Here is an 18,488-nt window from a genome sequence, read left to right as displayed (position 1 = left end):
ATAAGTCTTTAGTTTCGCCGACTCGACGAGTATGTTACGTGTTACAATTGTTCAAAGTGGCGATACGGCAGAAGTAAATTTATTCTCAGCTCGTCTGATGGCCGGACAATTTGAAGAAATTGGATTTACTTAATGGACCTAAGGCTCCTTTTCCAATTTGTATGAAGTGTTGCTTGATAAAAGTTCACTCTTAAATGGGAGGGGAAAAGTTTTTAAGAGGTTCCCTCCGGAATTAATCTGGTGTGAAGGACCTCAATTCAATTAACATCGATTGGAGAAGGAGATTTGTCTTATCATTTTTTTTATACTTTTAACATTAAGTAAAGATTACAACTTCAGTAAGTGTCGTCAGTAATTTCTCTAAATTTTTACACGCACATAGTTTTTTTTAGCTTCACGCTGTATCCCGCACACATCATGATAGACAGATCCCAGGTTCCCGGGAACCTAGTATTAAGACACTCAGTTCCATGAAGACACTACTACGCGCGTGCTTAATGCATATACTAATTAGAAAAAAAAACAGTACGTAGGTACCTTGTTTACTTTCTTCAAACAGATATCATCTATTATAATCATAAAAAGTGAGTTACATGCAAATTATAAATAAATTAAGAGAATATATTATGAGCAACTTCAGTACACGGACTCCTTCCCCAAAGTATTATTTTAGTTAAGTTAATGAATGATACTAAAGTTTTAACTAGTTGTGACACACATTAATTTCCCAAAATTTACTTGTTTTAAAGTAATTGGAGAGAAACAAAAGTTTTTGAATATAATTTAAGTGAGAATATCAAGTTTGCAAATTATAGTGGAGAAATAAGTGGTAGTGGGTTCAAATTTAACACTAAAACTTATTTTTAGGCAATAAGTGTAAGTACCTATCTTCTTAAAATATACAAAAGAAGCTATTACTTTGCATCAAATAAATATTTATACATAGGTCTAAGAAATCCAGTTCAAAAGTATCTAAAAGTCAAAAATTATATATTTCCATTCATCTATTTAAGACCTATTGAACAAAAAATCTGGCGCAACAGTCATGCCTGTATCTTTCAATTTTATATAGGTTAGCCTTTTTATAGTTTTCCTTCTGGCTAGACGAGGCTATCAACCTTTGGGTCATGTTGGCGTGTTTAGAATTCTTAGTGCCGTATGAGTTTCTTACGAACGACTGCAACAGTATCATATGTCATGATATATTTCTAACAGCGTAATAAATTTTTACTTTAGAATATTTATTTTATAAGGCAATAAAATGAAACGAATATAAAGTCGTTTTATACATAAATGTTATTTATTTAGTTATTGTGATTTCAGCTTTTTCTTTTAACTAGTTATTACTATGACATATAATAAAAAAAGAAAATTACAGAGTTAATGAAGTGTTCAATAGAAATTTCTTTAAAATGAAATTTAATCATAATTTGAACTAAATAGTAAAGAATTAATAAAATCCAAAGCGGAATATACTAATATGAATAAAAAAACTCTATACAAATGAATTGACAAATATTTTCTCGTTTACCTAAAAATCTAAATAAGAATAAATAAATAAAACCTGAAAACCCCTAGACCAGACATACATTCAGCGGCCAAAGAGACACTAACAGAAATCCTGTTCTGGATATCCGGCTCTACAGTGTGATTTTTCTTGACACTCTATTTGGGTATTTTACCGATACGGCATTAAAGGCTGAGACGTTGTGCTGAATACACTTTTTACGGCGGTTTTACTGCAAACTGGCTTGACTTGATGTTAAAGAAGACTAGTATATACTTGTATAGCACCAAATTTGAATTTACAGCTGATTTAAGAGATTCATTTTAGATGAAAAACATCTAAAAGGAAATCAATCTTCTTCATGTGTTAAAAGGGTTTTGTTGCAAGTAGTAGGACTCGCTTTAAATAAACAACAAATAAATAGGGTTATATAATTTTTAACTGACAAAATATATTTAAAGAAAATTAAACACAATACGAGTGTATATGGAATATAATCTTTGTTCGAGGCCAGTCGTAGTGTGTGAAATACTACTTCAATTCCTCGAACGGGGAACCCAGAACTCGCCCCTTTTACAGACGCAGTCTGGCCTCTCTACGTAGTTCAATTTCTCTCTTCTTTTTTTATGTTATCTCGAATTCCTGTTCTATTAAAGCTAAGAATATGGAATTATTTGCCGAATAGGAATAGGCCACCAAAAGTTTGCATCCCTACATATTTTCAAAACGTTATTGAAAAACTATTATGTGAATGTAAATTACCCAATATAAACTTTTTAGTAGTCAGTGTCCATCACTTAAATGTATATAGAAACTTAACTACATACCCATACATAAGTTTCATATGTTATATGTTCGACTTTAAGTCCATTTAAGGTGAACATAGTTTAACTTGTTACCTTCCTCTCCCGTCCGGCGGTCCTTCGACGTGAAGTATTTGCGGAATTCCATAATAACCTTCAGAATTCCTTCGCGGCGAATAAATTGAAAATTTTTCTACTTTAGAGATTGGTATGCTTTACCTTACCTGTTCATGTTTTATTAAAACATAGCAATTTATGCATTAAAGCATAAATAATGTTGTGCCGAGAAAGTTTCAGATATTGCTTTATAAAATGCTAAACGAGAAGGTCATGTTTGTCAATTTTGGGCGTTAAAGTTTAAAATTATTTTATGTGATTTAAAGTTTATAATTCAATAAAAGTTTACAAATAAGGAATTATGTTAAGAGTTATAACAAATTTAAACATTATTGGTTTATTTGTTCTATTACTTTTTAAGTTCTACTTTTACATTAAAGTTCTACTTTTAAAAATAAACGAAAAAATACCTTAAAGATAAGATTAATCCTCAGGACTTATACAAAGTATAAGCGAACACGCGATATTTACAACGAAAAAGAAGAAATATACTAAAATAATGAAATATAAAAATAAACAAATGTCTAGGCCACATTGAAAAGATGAAAGAATAATAAATATGTACATAAATATATCATGCAAGAATAGAAGAATAGAATGCTATAGGCTGCAGCGGAGAAGGTAACGTAAAGAGAACAAAAGCATATATCAACTATCAGCTAGCAGGTTGACTGCCAATCTAATGTATTTAAAAACGCAGCGTTAAGTTCCCGCAACCTCAAGTCTCTCTCTCTCTTTTCTCTTCAGTCTCTATATATACTACCGAAATAATAACGAACACTGATAATGTCTGTCCATACATATGTATATATGAAATGAAAACGCTATATCGAAAAATTTGGTTACGCGGGTCGCAATCGTAATAATCTTAATGCTTATATCGGCCATTCTGACTAATTGAACAACATTCTATTATTTTTATCACCCGTGTAAAGTGGATAAGGCCACAGCTTACGGAGTCAGCTACAAGTGACGTAAACACAAACAGCAAGAATGTAATTATTTTACCATAGAATTATAAAGTGACTGATGAAAAATTTCAATGAAGTAAGTCACTGGTTTGATTAATCACTTATTTGTCTATTATTATTGTCCACCAGAGCGAAGAAATTAAAATATTAAATATTAATTTCCTCGAGTGGGAATCAAACCCACAACCTGTCGCGTTTACAGTCCCTACAGACGTGCGACCCTGACAATCACGTTAAGTAATGTAATACACTAACAGTTACCGATATTTTAGTTACATTGCCTACATTTACGGCCCCCTTATTTGTTTTCTGTTATATCTATTAACTATTCTCTAAGCTTAAATGTACCAAACGGAGAAACGAGTCATTCCCAACACAAGTATCCTTGATTACCTACTGGGAAGTCTCAGCGACTCAACTTGTAAAAAATTATGAGAATAAAGCTATTTTTTTTTTTTTATTTATTTTATTTTTTTTTTTTTAGTCAGTGGCTTTCAACAGTAAATATAATATGGGAACCTTTTTTAAGTCACATTATGACAATTAATTATATAAATGCCATTTCCATTATAATCGTTTCTGTTCTAAACGGTGCGGTGTATGAAAATTCGTGACTAATTTAATATTGAAGTCGAACGAGGTTTAGTTTCTCGGTGGCCTACACTTTTTGTCATAAGTAATTTAAAGAAAATGTTATAAATACGGGAGTTTAATTTGTTTTAATTGTTTATATTTTTTATTAAAGTAGGATAATAAAATAATATTTTTACCATAAAGATATATTTTAGGAAAATAATAGACAATTTTCACAACTTTTTTAATAAGATCGTTTAAGAAGAGAAATCGTAGTTTCCACCTTTATAAGTATTAGTATAAATCCACACTAATATTTAGAATCTGAAGAGTTTGTTATGCCGACGTGGCGCAGAGGAACAAGTAAACCCGTAAACGTGACAGATTGTGGGTTCGATTCCTACGCCAAGAAATAAACCATTTAATTTTTTCATTTATTTAAAGATTCTATGTATAAAATGGTACAATTTAACCTCGTATGTTTTCATACTAAATATATATAATTCGTAACGACGTTATATCGTGGCAATTGGGCAGTTAAATTAATGGACTGAAAAATAAAGGTAAACATGTTTTCCGGTATTTCGTATAATAAATAATATTTCTTTAATTAAATTAGTAAAGAAAAATTCTATTAATAATAAATTTCCTTTGCTATTGTACTATTAGAAACGATAGTCGTGGGTTCTTATATGAGAATCCAGATCCAGGATTTTGTTAGTATAAAATGCAATTACAAAATTAGTATTCTTGTATTTTTTTAATTGTTACTTGGGTTAGGTTAGCGAGAGTGGGGAGACATGGGATTAAGGAAAAGCGGGGTTTTCTATTTTACGTCTTATGAATAACATAAAAAAAGTTGCGGGCAACGACCAGTATATTACCCAAATATTTTCAGCTGCACGTCTGTGTCGATCACACCTACCTAGAGCACATAGGAGAGTGTTAAGATACTCTGTCTATTTTTACACTTTCTTTTATTCCAATTGTAATAATTAAATTTTAAAAAAGCTAGTGTGATATAATTAAAATATAAGATTAGTAAATCTTAGTCCAAAAAGCACAAGAACAATCTGAAACAATAAAGATATCCCTTTAAGAGCAAACGCGTGGAACCGACTGGAACATTATCGCTAATGTTCACTTTCCATTAAAGTGGAGAGGTTGTTTAAAAAACAAGCAAAAGAATACGAGATGCTGATTCTTATGTATAATTTATTCGGTGTACAGTCACACAGAAAAGTGCTCTACAATCTGTATCTTACTTTTTTAATAATAGGGAACAGAGTGTTTAACAATAGGTTCCCTCAGCCTACCCTGCCGTATGCGGGCTACTAGCGTGAAGCTGATTTATTACATTAGGTGTCAAAGGTGAATTGTTTTCGTTTATTTGAGCAAATATGCTTAATAAGGAAGGAAGCTTTCTTAAAAACTTTCAAAACTAAAAAATAAAAATGTTCGTGGTTCCTATCTTGATAAGTAGAAATGGCTTACATTATTTAATAAAATTTGGATATATAGTATTACAGGAAATCAATATCAATTTTTCCTACGACTGTACATATATACCCACGGTAGCTACAGCACTGATAATAGCTACCAACGCTATCGATTACCACCAATTTGCTAGAGTATTTTCACTTAGCATTATTATACACTACGACACACATAGCTTCAATAGCGTGACATGATAACAATTACATAGGTCTTTTGTTAGTTTCACGTTATATCCCGCACCTGGCAGAGAACGCAGAAAGAGGGTGGTATGTGTACATGTGGATGACCACAGGAGTGCAGGAGTTATGTTTGTTGTCATATGTGAATGTGTGACCATGTCTTAGTGTTTTTTGTAGCACTTCAAGAGTCATAAAGTCTACTCAAACGAAACTGTGACCCTAATCTAGGATCATACCTAATTATATATGTGACGACGTAATTATGGTAAAATAAAGGTAAAAATTGTTTTTTTTAAATAAATTTTCCTTCATTACTTGGCAATTTATAAGTAATGAGTTTTTTCCAGTAAGTATTAAAACTTATAAGATAGAAAGTAGGAAACAAGATCAAACTCCGACTCGGACGGGCGACTGACCCAAAACTACTTGAAAATTGTTTCCGAGATTTAAGCTGATTTGGCAACGTTTACGAAAGTTTTCAGTTTGGACAAAAGAGCTAACATTTCACCTTCTGGTTGATAAATTATGTACTATAATATTGTGATATTATTTTAAGTACTTTAAAATATATTTAAGAGGCTTTCTAAAACAGTCTAGTTGTAAAAGGGAGGGTTTTAGGTTCAATTCCTTCTATAAATATACTTATATAAACTTACGAATCGAAAAAACTACAATTAAATAAATAATAACTGACTATTATCATCTAAATTGCTCTACCTCCCTCATACGTAGTTGATTAATGAAATGAGTCAATTTGAGTTCGGATTAATATTTAATATTGCTATTGTTTAATACATATGCATTTTCTTCAGCGAATTATACAGATATTTTCTGTTTGTCCAAATGATATATAACAAATTGACCCTGTATTTTTCTCGTTTCTGTAGGAATTGGTGTTTCTACGCTGCATATCCCAGAGAAATCTAAACTAGAATTGCATAAAAATACAACAAACTATCTCAATACCATTTAAATATAATCTTCGAGAACACGCACAACAGTTCTATCAACGCATAAATTAAATTTCGCTTTAATCAGTTCCATGTAAATATTGTCCTAAGCCCCAAATCTACAAACGCCTTATCTTGTATTGCATAAATGTTGAAAATTGGCTTATTACGAGTGCTGACTGAGATCCCAGTGCCCCAGGGACCTACGTAATTTTAGCAAAACTGAAATTTTGAGGATCAATAGTCTAATATGTAATTAAGACTGTATGCGTAATTACTAACTTAAAAATGGGGCCCTCTCTGAGTACACGTTCACCTACGTTAAAGTAGAAAGTATTTAAATATGTTTTTAAGAATAATGTAAAAAATGTATATTTATTATTACCAGACACTTTATGTGGACCTTTACTCTTGCTAGACGTCCTAAAAATTGTGTAAAATTGGGGCAAAATATTTTATTACTTACGGACTATTTCAAGACCCTTATAAATACCCAGACCAATGTGATGGCTCAATCATTCAATTAAAAAAAAACATCAATCTCAACCCAGATAGAGATGTACCTTTATTTAGCGCTACCTATGAAAGGGCTCCACTTTCAAATTAGTGAGTGCGCATACTTAAAACTTAACTACATATTAGACTAATAGCCCTCAAAATTTTAGCTTTGCTAAAATGATGTATATCTGAGGGCCCTGGGATCTTGGGCAAATATGATATATTTCATTTGTCAACATCTGTGGACTTAATTAAGACGCAACACATTGTAATATTATTAATTCTTCCCCCAACGTCGTCGTGGGGTATTTTAAACGGGAAACTTTATTATCGTGTTGGTGCACATAAATAAATTGGTTTTGTACTTGAGCGACGCGCAGGTTAAGTTTGTGAAGGCGAAACTTGAGGCAGCTATAAACATTTTTATAGAAGTTATTGGAATGTTGTAAGGTTATATTTTATCCATGTTAATGTTAAAAACTTAGGAAATTAATATTCTTTTCGTAAGGTATGATAAAGTACTTCAAGTATTAAGAAGTCTTTTTCTGTATTCAACACACCCCCCGAATTTGAACATTGTGTGTTGAATAGCGGAACTCAACGCCGTGCTGTGTTTACTAGAGCGGCGAAATGGAAATAATTCAAAAATAGCATGTACCCCGACGGCGAATCGAACAGTCAACCGTGTTCTTTACAATTAAATGCTGCGCTACGACGGAATGACATATTGATGATAATAATGATGAATTCATGTAACTTTTTATAACCTTATATAAAAAGTTACATGAAAAGAAACACTTAATTGATATGCAATATTTGTTGATATTTTCTTTCAAAAGGGACTATAAAATACTCAAATATACATTGATAGTTGAAACAAAAAAAAACATATTTTGAAACTATAAGTTTATACCAAGTTACATCAATTCTAGTCGGTCTACCGGCCGACTAGTTTCAAACTGCTCTCGATGGATCAAGTTTTATTGCCGGTGGACTGGTGGTGGTTGTTTAGTGTAATATTGATACATGTTTATGAAAGCTCGTATGTAACTAAGCGTTTTTTATAGGTTTTCCGGCAGCAGGTTGCCTTGTTACCAGAGTGATGAAATGAAAATATTAACAAATAATAATCCTTTACCCCGAGCAGGAATCGAACGCACAACCGTCACCTATACAGTCACACGTGCATACCTACCACTGAGGCACGACTGCCTCTTTAAACCTGATAAAAGCATAACATATATAACAAAATGTGGTATACATTTTGTTATATATGTTATGCTATATATGCAAGACTATTTAATTTAATTTTATATTTAAATCAAGTTAAATTGAACGTTTTACAGCTTGCAGAATATTGGATTTTAGTGGGAGGTTTAATTAAGGGGGAATTTCATCACGTGACAGAGTCACGCTACAGCGAATGTTAATGCGTCGTTAAGTACGTATCACTGGGTCTTGGCGTAGCACCTCCTTAATTACCTTGTAGGTACGAATATTATTTTAATATATTAATTAAAAATATTTTTATATGTCCTTGTGGCGGAATTGAACTGGTTGTGGGAATGGAAATGGATGTAATTTCATTTCCTCGTTTTAACATGGCAAAGTACAGCTATGAGTAACGGAGTGCTTTGACACGAAATTCTCTCCACTGGCCCTGGTATATGCGGATACTCCGCATTTAAGCTTGGTATATATAAACCAAGAGGAGATAAAGATATTATGCTAATCTTAAATCAGGTTAAACAAATATATTTATAAATAAATATGTATCTATTGCAAAAACGTTGTGTATATCTATATTTATACATTCTTAGTTTTCCAAACAAAAGACTAAGAACTATGTTAATATTAAAATCTTTAATGTAGCTTACTTTCTTGTTACCAGAACTAAGGAATAAAATAAATTTACTTCACCGAGTAAAAATCAAAGCCACAACCGTCGCGTTTACAAACAGACCTGTCTTTTCCTTACAAAAAGCTACAATTTTCTAATATCACACTTGACATTTAAGGTCAAAGTGCTCCAAGCCTATCCACGTCGTATATCGAGCTTATAGCCATCATAAGGCAGCCCGCTAATGGCGCGGGCGCCTAACTTTCATAACAAGGCTTATGTTACGACCTAAATTGGCGTTGTATCTGAAAATTAACTGGTTATAGCGGAACTTTGCTTCCTTTCGAGTTTTGGACTTTGGGAGGCGTGGAGATTTTAAATAGTTGCTGTTTACAAGATTTGAGATATTATGACTGAAGTTTTGGAAAACTATGCGGTGTTGTGGTGCGGTAAATCGTGATTTTTTTTAAAAAAATATCATTTTTTCGCTGTATCCTGCACATAGAAGATAGAAGATAGGCAGAATAAAGACATTTCGTTCCCATTAAGACACTGTCGTTCTCTTTTTTCGCTTAATACTGAAGGTATCGCATGTTAACGCCGCGCTTTGTATCATACACACACAAATTTAGGTGACTTTAAAAAAACCAGTTACATACTACAAAACAATACAATTTTATATATAAACAGCATTTATATCATAGAACTATAAATTGAAATTACACGAGTTGCAAACGTATCTTTAGTTTATAAGTAATGGGCGAGGAAATGGAAGTTCTCTAGTTTCCGTGACTAAAACCTATCAGGCGAATGCGATCGTAAACCATTAGGTGTGTCATCTTTATACCACACGTTTCACTTTATAAGACATAATTTGAGCTATAAAAATAACGAAATTGCATTTTCATATCATATTCGTATTTTAAGAAAGGAGAAAACGGGATGGGTTATTAATTCGATTCCCACTCGTGTGAATGAATTCCCGGTTGTGGTAACATATCAAAACGCAGCGTCAAGCTCCGCCATTCAACTCGCCAATCTTTTGAAAATTGGATGGTGTGTGAGGACGAGGTGTCTTACCACTTGGATCCTTCTAGCTACCCTGCTACAAGCAGGATACAACGTGAAGCGTAAGTATAATAAATCCTAAGATTTTTTTTAGTTCAGGTTAGATTTGAACTAAAAACTACGTTATATAAAGAGAGAGAGAAAGAGTTATAAAAAGTAAAAAAATATAACAAATTCATCTTTCTTCCCGTAATGTTGCAAAACGACTTTGCTCCATTAAAATATATTAGTAGCTTGTAACTAAATGAAGCTCGACTTTAATATTAGGAAATTTAACACTAGAACGCTAAAAGCTAATTGAAATAGCTAAAAATATCGCTTGGTGACGCTGGTCGCGGCTCGATTGACGTTTCTTTGTAACCGACACTGTTCTTTGACGCTTGCTCGTGTTGGGGAGTCACAGTTCGGTGGACATCTTAAGGGACCATGGCGAAGCTATATGAAAGTAGGACACGATTTTTCTTTTATTTACTAAAATTTTCTGTCAATTTTATGTCGCCAATAATAACATTGCAACATGTAGGTTACATTGTTTAATCATGTAGAGTTTATTTTTTTCAAATATGACTTGATAATGTGCAAGTGTTAGTATTGTATGTGATAACATAAATATGAGATATAGATATAGATAGAGGGTTTTCCGCTTTCTTAAGACAAATTGCGATTCGAGACACTGAATGTCTCGAATTCGCGCTGTCTTGACATTAGAATATCTATGTCTGTACTGCTATAAGCAAGATAAATTTTAAAACTGAAATGGCAAAAAAAATCTTTCTTTGTCAACTTAAAAATTTTAATGAGGTGTAGTACCTACTCAGTATTTGATATATATAGAAATAATTGTTTATAATTGCGTAATTATATATTAATACAACTCGGTTTCTCTTTATAGAAACATTTAAAAAATATTTTTTCACTGTATTAAAACTAATCTTGATATATTTTTACTCCAACATTGAAAGGCTTTCAAGAACCACCACCAGGTAGTTATTTACGTTAGACCTTAATACAAAACTGTAGTTCGGGAAATGGTTCTTTCCACATAATATCACTTTAACTGTTTCGTACAGTCTGTTTGTGCGGAAAGCCGACAAAGTGTATGAAAAATGAATGCTATATTAAATTTTTATTTTATATTTTCCTTTGACTGGAAATGAGAAAATTCTTGAAATATTTCACTTTTATTTACTCGTAAAGATAGGGCTATTATATTTAATAAACAGGGAAATGGCGAAGCACTCTGAGCTACAACGGCTGTATAGTAGGAGACGGAGTGTTTTAACTCTAGGTTCCCTTCGCCTATCCTGCTATACTCGTATATGTGATACAGCTGAAAAAAATATATATGGAAAAATTTAATTTCTTAATATGTTAAACATTAAAACCTTACAATTTTTTAAGATCGTGGTGTGCTCAATTAACACATTATCAAATTAAATTAATGAGTTAAAGCATATATGTATGTACTATAAGTAGTGTCAATATACAAAAAATCTTTGGTCGTCATCATCATCATTATCACATCGAGTTGGATATAGAGCTACCCCAAATACCCCATACCGAAGTCACGCACTGCCTATGATCTGTCCAGTGCCTTCCCACAACCTTGACTAGATCGTCGGTCCCCTCCAGATCCAATTATACAATGATTTATCATCTATCCCATTTTTTTTTTTTATGGAAAAAGGACAAGGCAAACGAGCGTTCGGGTCACCTGATGATGATCACCGCCGCCCACGACCCTGTGCAGCACCAGAGGAGCTACAGGTGCGTTGCCGGCCTTTGAGGTGGAGATAGACGCGCTTTTTGAAGGTACCCATATCGTACCGACCTGGAAACACTGCCGCGGGTAGGCTATTCCACAGTTCGGTGGCCCGTGGAAGAAAATTCCTACGAAACCGCACAGTAGTGGAGTGCCACGCATCCAGATGGTGTGGATGATATTTATCTTATCTATAGTTTATATTTTGAGACATAAAAAAATCTACAAATAAGGACTTTACGTGTGGAAGCTTTTTATTCAGAAGGAAAATGAATTTATGAATATGAAAATAACCGTCATTTCGGCCAGAAGTCGAGCATATCCTAATTTAATTCTTAAATTAAATAATCGCGTGACTGTAATACGCTTATGCCGAATAATAAAACAATGTGGAAGTATATTTTAAAGTCATACGAAGCTAGATGTCACCCACAACGTTGTTTTCGTGAACTTGTTTAAGACGTAAAATTAAAAATCCCGGTTTTCCAATTTCCCTTGGAATTTCGATAAAGCTTTCGTAATGCTCCGATTCAATGGTTAATCTACTAACATGCCGAACTTCTACTTTGTAAATCCAGTAGTTTTGTCACTTGTCAGTCACTAAGTACCTAATGGAATAATTTTATATAAATACTTACCTTTTAGAACTCTATAATTAGGAAGGCTTTAAATAGAATTATGTTTGCCTTACAAAAGCTTAATGGTTTTCTATTTCATTTCATTTATTAGAAACGTAAGAGTTTAAATGGGAGCGGAGTGTCTTAACTATGGTTTCCCAGGTTCTCTCTGCCTATATAGCTGCTGAATACAGTAAGAAGCTAAAAAAAACAAAATGAAGTACACACATCACTTTTCTAACAATGCTTATAACGCAAAAACTTTATGCAAGCGAGCTTTTACTTTTATTATGAGAATAAATTTCCATTCAGAATTTGAATTTATAATTCTATTAAACCGCCTTGGTTTTATTTCTATTTTGCATGAAGCAACGGCTGCTACAAAGGACTAACGAAATGAAATGATTAAGTTTTAATATCAGATAAGCGGAACTTTCGCGTATTCCAGCTTAATCCGGCTAAGCCCACATCGGTCGAGAAATAAAGTTTACGATTGACTTTTGTACGGAATATAACGTCAAGTTTCATGTGAATTGTTAATTTATAATAACGGATTAAGAGCCAAACCAAGCTATACCTTCGTTCTGTTATAAAACCTGAAAGTTTCTCTGCGCATACAGCCAACACCGGTAAGCATTACCAGGGAATATGAAGTTTGGATGGTGGTTTCTTTGGCATTTTTTAGGTAAATAAGACACATAAAAAAGTATTTCAGTTTCGTTAACTTGTTATGTTTCATTTTGTTATATTTTCTTGGGAATAATATTAGAAATGACATTATCCATTGCCAGACCCAACCAATCATAAAAAAAACACCACGTAATGCACCTTATGCAAGGAATTCCAATAGTAATCTCCAACAGAACGAACGATAATAGCTATAATGTAAACAATAGTGTAGCATCACTAGTATCTCAGTTATTTACAGAGCTATTGATAAATCGACGAGCTGGCAATAGTAGAACGTTGCGAGTATTTAAAAAGAGCAACTGCGCTAGAAAAATGCAACTCCATTAAAAAAGAGCGGGTAAGCCTGAAAAATTGCAAATGGTGTTTACGAAACGTAATTAAAATTCCAGAGCACTTTCGGATATAGTATTAAAATAAATAGTACGAACTGTGTACCTACTTGAATGTAAATAGTTCCGAGTTCTGTTCAGAATATTGATGGAAATCAATGTGTTCTTGTAATAGTGTGGCAGAAGATTTATAACTCTTTTAAATTATGTTTTATTCTCGTGCTCTCTTTAGTTAATAGACTGTGTCTTGGAGTGACAAGTCGTAGAATCACATTTTATGGGACATTTGATTTAAATTTGTATGACAGGCATCTCTCGTCTTCGTCACCTTTTTTATTTAAACACTATATATTTTTAGTAACCTGTTGTATTTCGCGATAGTAGTAACTGTTTCTATTAATTTGCTATGGCAACACTGTACTAATGGTAAAAATGTTTGTAAATAAATTGAATAAATGATATGATATCTATTTAGATTTTTTTTTAAATAGCCTTACTGAGCTCGCTCAGTGAAAGCAAGTGTAGGCTACACTTGAATCGCAAGTCCCGGTCATCGCTTCATGCTCAAGAGCAAAAGTTATTATATTTGCTATAAATTGGCGAATTCTTTTTATTAAACAAGGTTCTTTAAATATTTATAGTTCTACATCTGTCGTAGTAACCCAGTCGCAAGTCCCCAGCGGAGGTACAGAGGACCTATAATCCAGCGAGTATTTAATTTGGAGTAACTTTTCTTCTACGACGACACATATGTAACTTTATCCTTTGAAACCCTCTTAAACCAATTTGAACACTCGTTACAAGGTCTTTAAGTACCCCCATACCCTTCGAAAACTTGTCTACTAATGAAACGTTATTCTTCTTTACGTAATTTGAAATATTATGGACGTCAGAATTCTAGTATTAATAAAATATCAGAATATTAAATAAGTCTTGTAATTAATAACAGTGTGGTTGTATATATTAAGGGAGGATTCACGCTAAAGTGCCGGTCGCGGTTCGTTTTCGGTCTGATCTTTTATCCTTGTTTCTTATATGCATAATTAAAGCGATAGTTACGAATAAAATATCTTAACGTGACGAAATTATAAGGGATCCCTTTTTTTCCATTTGGGTACAGATCCCTAAAAAATCTATAAATAGTTCCGATACAAAAGGATCCCTAGCAAAAGGATTCTTAATTTCGATTTTAGAATAAAAAAATACATGTATTAAGTTATTAAACAGTATTAATGTTTTAAATGGAAGTAACGAACAAGTTAATATAAGTAAGTTTTACCATCTCTACTACTGTGCACAATGTATGAAAAGATAAACGATTAAGTTTACCACAGTTAAGCAAAGTGGATTAGGGATTTACTACAATACCCAAGCGACACATAACTTGAACACGATTACATGTAACATAGAATATAGAATTAAATTGTATAAATACAGCCTCATCAGAGGAACAGAATTTGTAGAGAACGAATTAAATGAAAGAACATTTTTATAAGTATTAGTTTCCTCTTCTCGTTAAAAAAAATTTAATAAAAAGAGTAGATAAGGCTTAAAAAAATTATTCCACGAACTCGCTTAGTAAATATTCACATAGTTTTTTTAATTTTTTTTTTGATTAGAGATGGAACCCAGAACTGGTGTTTACAGTCAGATACAGTTCCACTGCGCCACGACGGCTTGTAATTACTCCAAATGATTCATGTTTTCCAGTCCAATGAGATCGAACTACATTTATGCAATCGTTTTATAATTTACAAGGCACTACCGTTATCTCAATAAAGAGAAAGTGTATCAACAGAGTGTATACATAGATTGTACAGACCAGTTTCGCGACTATAACCAGTAGCTCCGATAGCCGTGATCGTCTAGTGGTTAGGACCCTACGTTGTGGCCGTAGTAACCCAGGTTCGAATCCTGGTCACGGCAGCTAACAGCTGTCCCGGCGGAGTATTATTTTTTACTTATTATTTTTTAGATCGGTACGAGCTACAGGTTTCTCGACGTAAACTTACCATTTTTACTTATTTTTGTTTTAATTTTTATCACATATCTGCGGAAGATTGTACCTGAAAAACAAAAAATATATTATTTCATTTTTTTAAATACAAATAGATCAATATCTGTACCACCTACATACAACTATATTTAAAACTAGCGACCCTATTGCGGCTTCGCCCGCTTTTACTACTGGATTATTCATATAATGTATGTTTGCAAAGCACTTAAGATAATGTGAAAATTAATTAAACCCTAATGCAACCCGCATTTTCGTATTTTCCAATTGTTTTACACAGCAAGGATTTTTTAGTAGGTACCGTAATTTTAAATCTGTGCTACTAATCTTTTCAAGTACTTATTAAAATATATTTAAATTACTATTTTTAGATAGTTAAATGACATTAAATAATACATTCAACTCGAATTATCCAATACGTGCAAACGCATCTGAATCTTCGTTGCTATAAAGGTAGGCGGGTTTTTTTTTTTCGAGCTGTGGTTAATACTGAAGAGGGTATTCTGTCCCTGATGAAAAGCAAGCACTACATGGCTGCCTGTGACGAAAATTAAATAGAATGCATCGGCCGGGAATTGAACCCGGGCTGCCCGCGTGGCAGGCGAGCATTCTACCACTGAACCACCGATGCGTGTAAGGCAGGGGGGCGCGGCGGACTCGCTTGTATAAGCATAACGTCGCGAGGCGCGTTTCGCAGCAAGGATTTTTTGATATTGTAACAACTTCTAAAGTACTTATTAAAATGAAAAACAGAAAAGACAGTTTTGATCTACATTAAATGGCCAACGTAACTAATATACTTATTTATATGCTGAGAGTAAGGGATAAGTGAAACTTGACTCGATACAGTTGATGTGTGAACGGCGTGATGTGTCAATAATTAAATGCGTTTTTCTCTAAAACTATTCGCAATTTCGAAATAGCTTAAAAAACAAATTTTTTTCTTCGTTTAACGTAGAAATTTAATAAAGTATTTTAAAGGATAAGGATTATAATAATAATAATAATAATATAATTTATTCATAAACAAAATTACAAAAAAAACAATTTATAACGATAATAACCGCATTAGTTGTAAACTGTGTGATTAATACCATTATGGAAAAATATCCCTCACAATAAAAAATATATTGAAATTACTATTTTTAGACAGAAATATGATCACTACACGTTATCCTTATAAGATAAAAATATGCTGTCGCGGACTTTTTTGTAGATCTTATTAAGAGGAACAATACTCCAGTACATTATTTTCACGTAGTACTTACCATTAAAGCAGCGCATGCGCCAAAGTGTCTCAGCGGGTAGGACTTTATACACATTTATCGTATTTATGTTAATTTACATAAGAATGTACAAATAATAAACAATATATAAACCTTCCCTGAGAAATACTCGACCTAATGGTGAAAACCGCATCCAAATCCGTTGGGTGGTTTAGAAGAAGAAGAGTTAGAAAGTTCAGACAGACACAAAAAGCGACTTTGTTTTATAAGATATAGGATAGGATACGCATACCATAAAAATACATTTACAATTCACCAAAATTATTAATATAATATAAATATTATCTTAAAAACACAAAACATCTACGCCAATCTTATAAAAGAGACAAAAGCCGTTTTATCTGTTATTAAAAAAAATTGCATGAACACAAACATATCAAACTCTACTAACATACCTTGAAGTGAAGTTAAAGGCTTAAAAGCTTCTAAAAAGTTCCTTGCTAACATTGAATATTGGAAAAGTTATAAGTTGCCAACATCAATCATGATACCAAATTAAATGTTTCAATTTAAGTGTTGCCAGAGTACTCAGCGCTAGTTTTAAATGAGCTTTGGACTATTCAAAACACTAATGAAAGTTTAATTAAATTTTATCCGATTACTCTTAGAATTATATTATTATTTCATTCAAGTTTTAATTGAAGTGTAAGTGATATTTCTTGGGTCAAAATTTACATATAACTTCTCTCATTTTCTACTTAACTTTCTTTTTAATCTTTATTTACTTACATTATTTCTATAATCTGATAAGAATGGCGATTAATAATACTTATTTTACAATGATTCATACAAAAAGGGGTAAAACTAAATTCGTGATATCTAAAATCTTTACCGCCATATTCCCCACTATCCAAAAAACCGTTTTTATTTTATAAATAGCAACAAAAACATATTCCAACATTATAATTCACAACGAGACCCACAAACGTAATAGATGTCGCCATTTTAATAAAAACAAAGAAAAATATTACCTTTAAATACATGCAAATGAAACATAAAACACTGTATAATCATTTACGAAAAGACATGTCGAATGCGAAGTGCGAAGAATAACAGAATGATAATCTACATAGGCGGCGTTACAAGAATCGAACTTACTACCCAAGGCATAGAGGCCTAAGTCACGTTCATTGCTTAGCTCGTGTACACAAAGCATATTTTTTCCATTATTTAGGGTATTCGTGCCTGTGGGTAGTTGAAATTCGTATTTTTACGACCAAGTCGGTCTGACGCCTCTGAACTTTGTGTGCCCTAAATGTTAACGAATGTTGATTTCCATAAGGAATCATGAGGTTTTCAGTTTTAATGTCATAAAATTATATTTAATGTGTTTGTTTTCATTATATCCATGAGGCCGCCATAGCTGGATGGCTGGAGAATAAATTATTATTTATTAATATTTTCATTTTTTCGCTCCAGCACCAAGGAGTACGGCGTTGATTTATGACTCAACACCTAATACCTCGAAAAATTCCGGAGAAAGTGGAGAACGGAGTGTCTTAACACTAGGTCCCTTACGCCTTCTCAGCTATATGTGTTATATAGCGTGAAGCAGAATTTTTCTTTTATATTTATGAGATTGTATTAGAAGCATAAATAACTTGTCTATTGGTGAAAAGTGTGATAATCTTCTTAATTTTGTATTTTTGGTATATTAAATGGAATTGTTCACTAAAAACAATATTGCTACTTTACTTCAAGCATGGTAGAGTCTACGTAGGAACAGTCGCTCCTATTTCCTGTAAATCAAATGCAGGGCTACATACGAGTAGTCTGCAGCGATGAGG

The 18,488-nt window shown here is 32.7% G+C and overlaps 1 protein-coding gene and 1 non-coding gene across 3 annotated transcripts in view; one reads left to right on the top strand and one right to left on the bottom strand.

Annotated features, from left to right (window-relative positions):
• LOC146541720 (pseudouridylate synthase RPUSD2-like) overlaps positions 1 to 18,488 on the bottom strand; it is a 314,100-nt gene that overhangs the window by 265,046 nt on the left and 30,566 nt on the right. The window lies entirely within an intron of this gene.
• Positions 15,256 to 15,327, top strand: TRNAH-GUG (transfer RNA histidin (anticodon GUG)). The gene has a single exon. It is a non-coding gene; the product is annotated as a tRNA-His (tRNA).

The sequence above is a fragment of the Heliconius melpomene genome, chromosome 1 (genome assembly GCF_056956725.1).
Source record: "Heliconius melpomene rosina isolate 202511_hmr_F chromosome 1, ASM5695672v1, whole genome shotgun sequence".
In the NCBI taxonomy this organism is placed as follows: domain Eukaryota; kingdom Metazoa; phylum Arthropoda; class Insecta; order Lepidoptera; family Nymphalidae; genus Heliconius; species Heliconius melpomene.
This window is presented reverse-complemented; position numbering and strand designations above follow the sequence as displayed.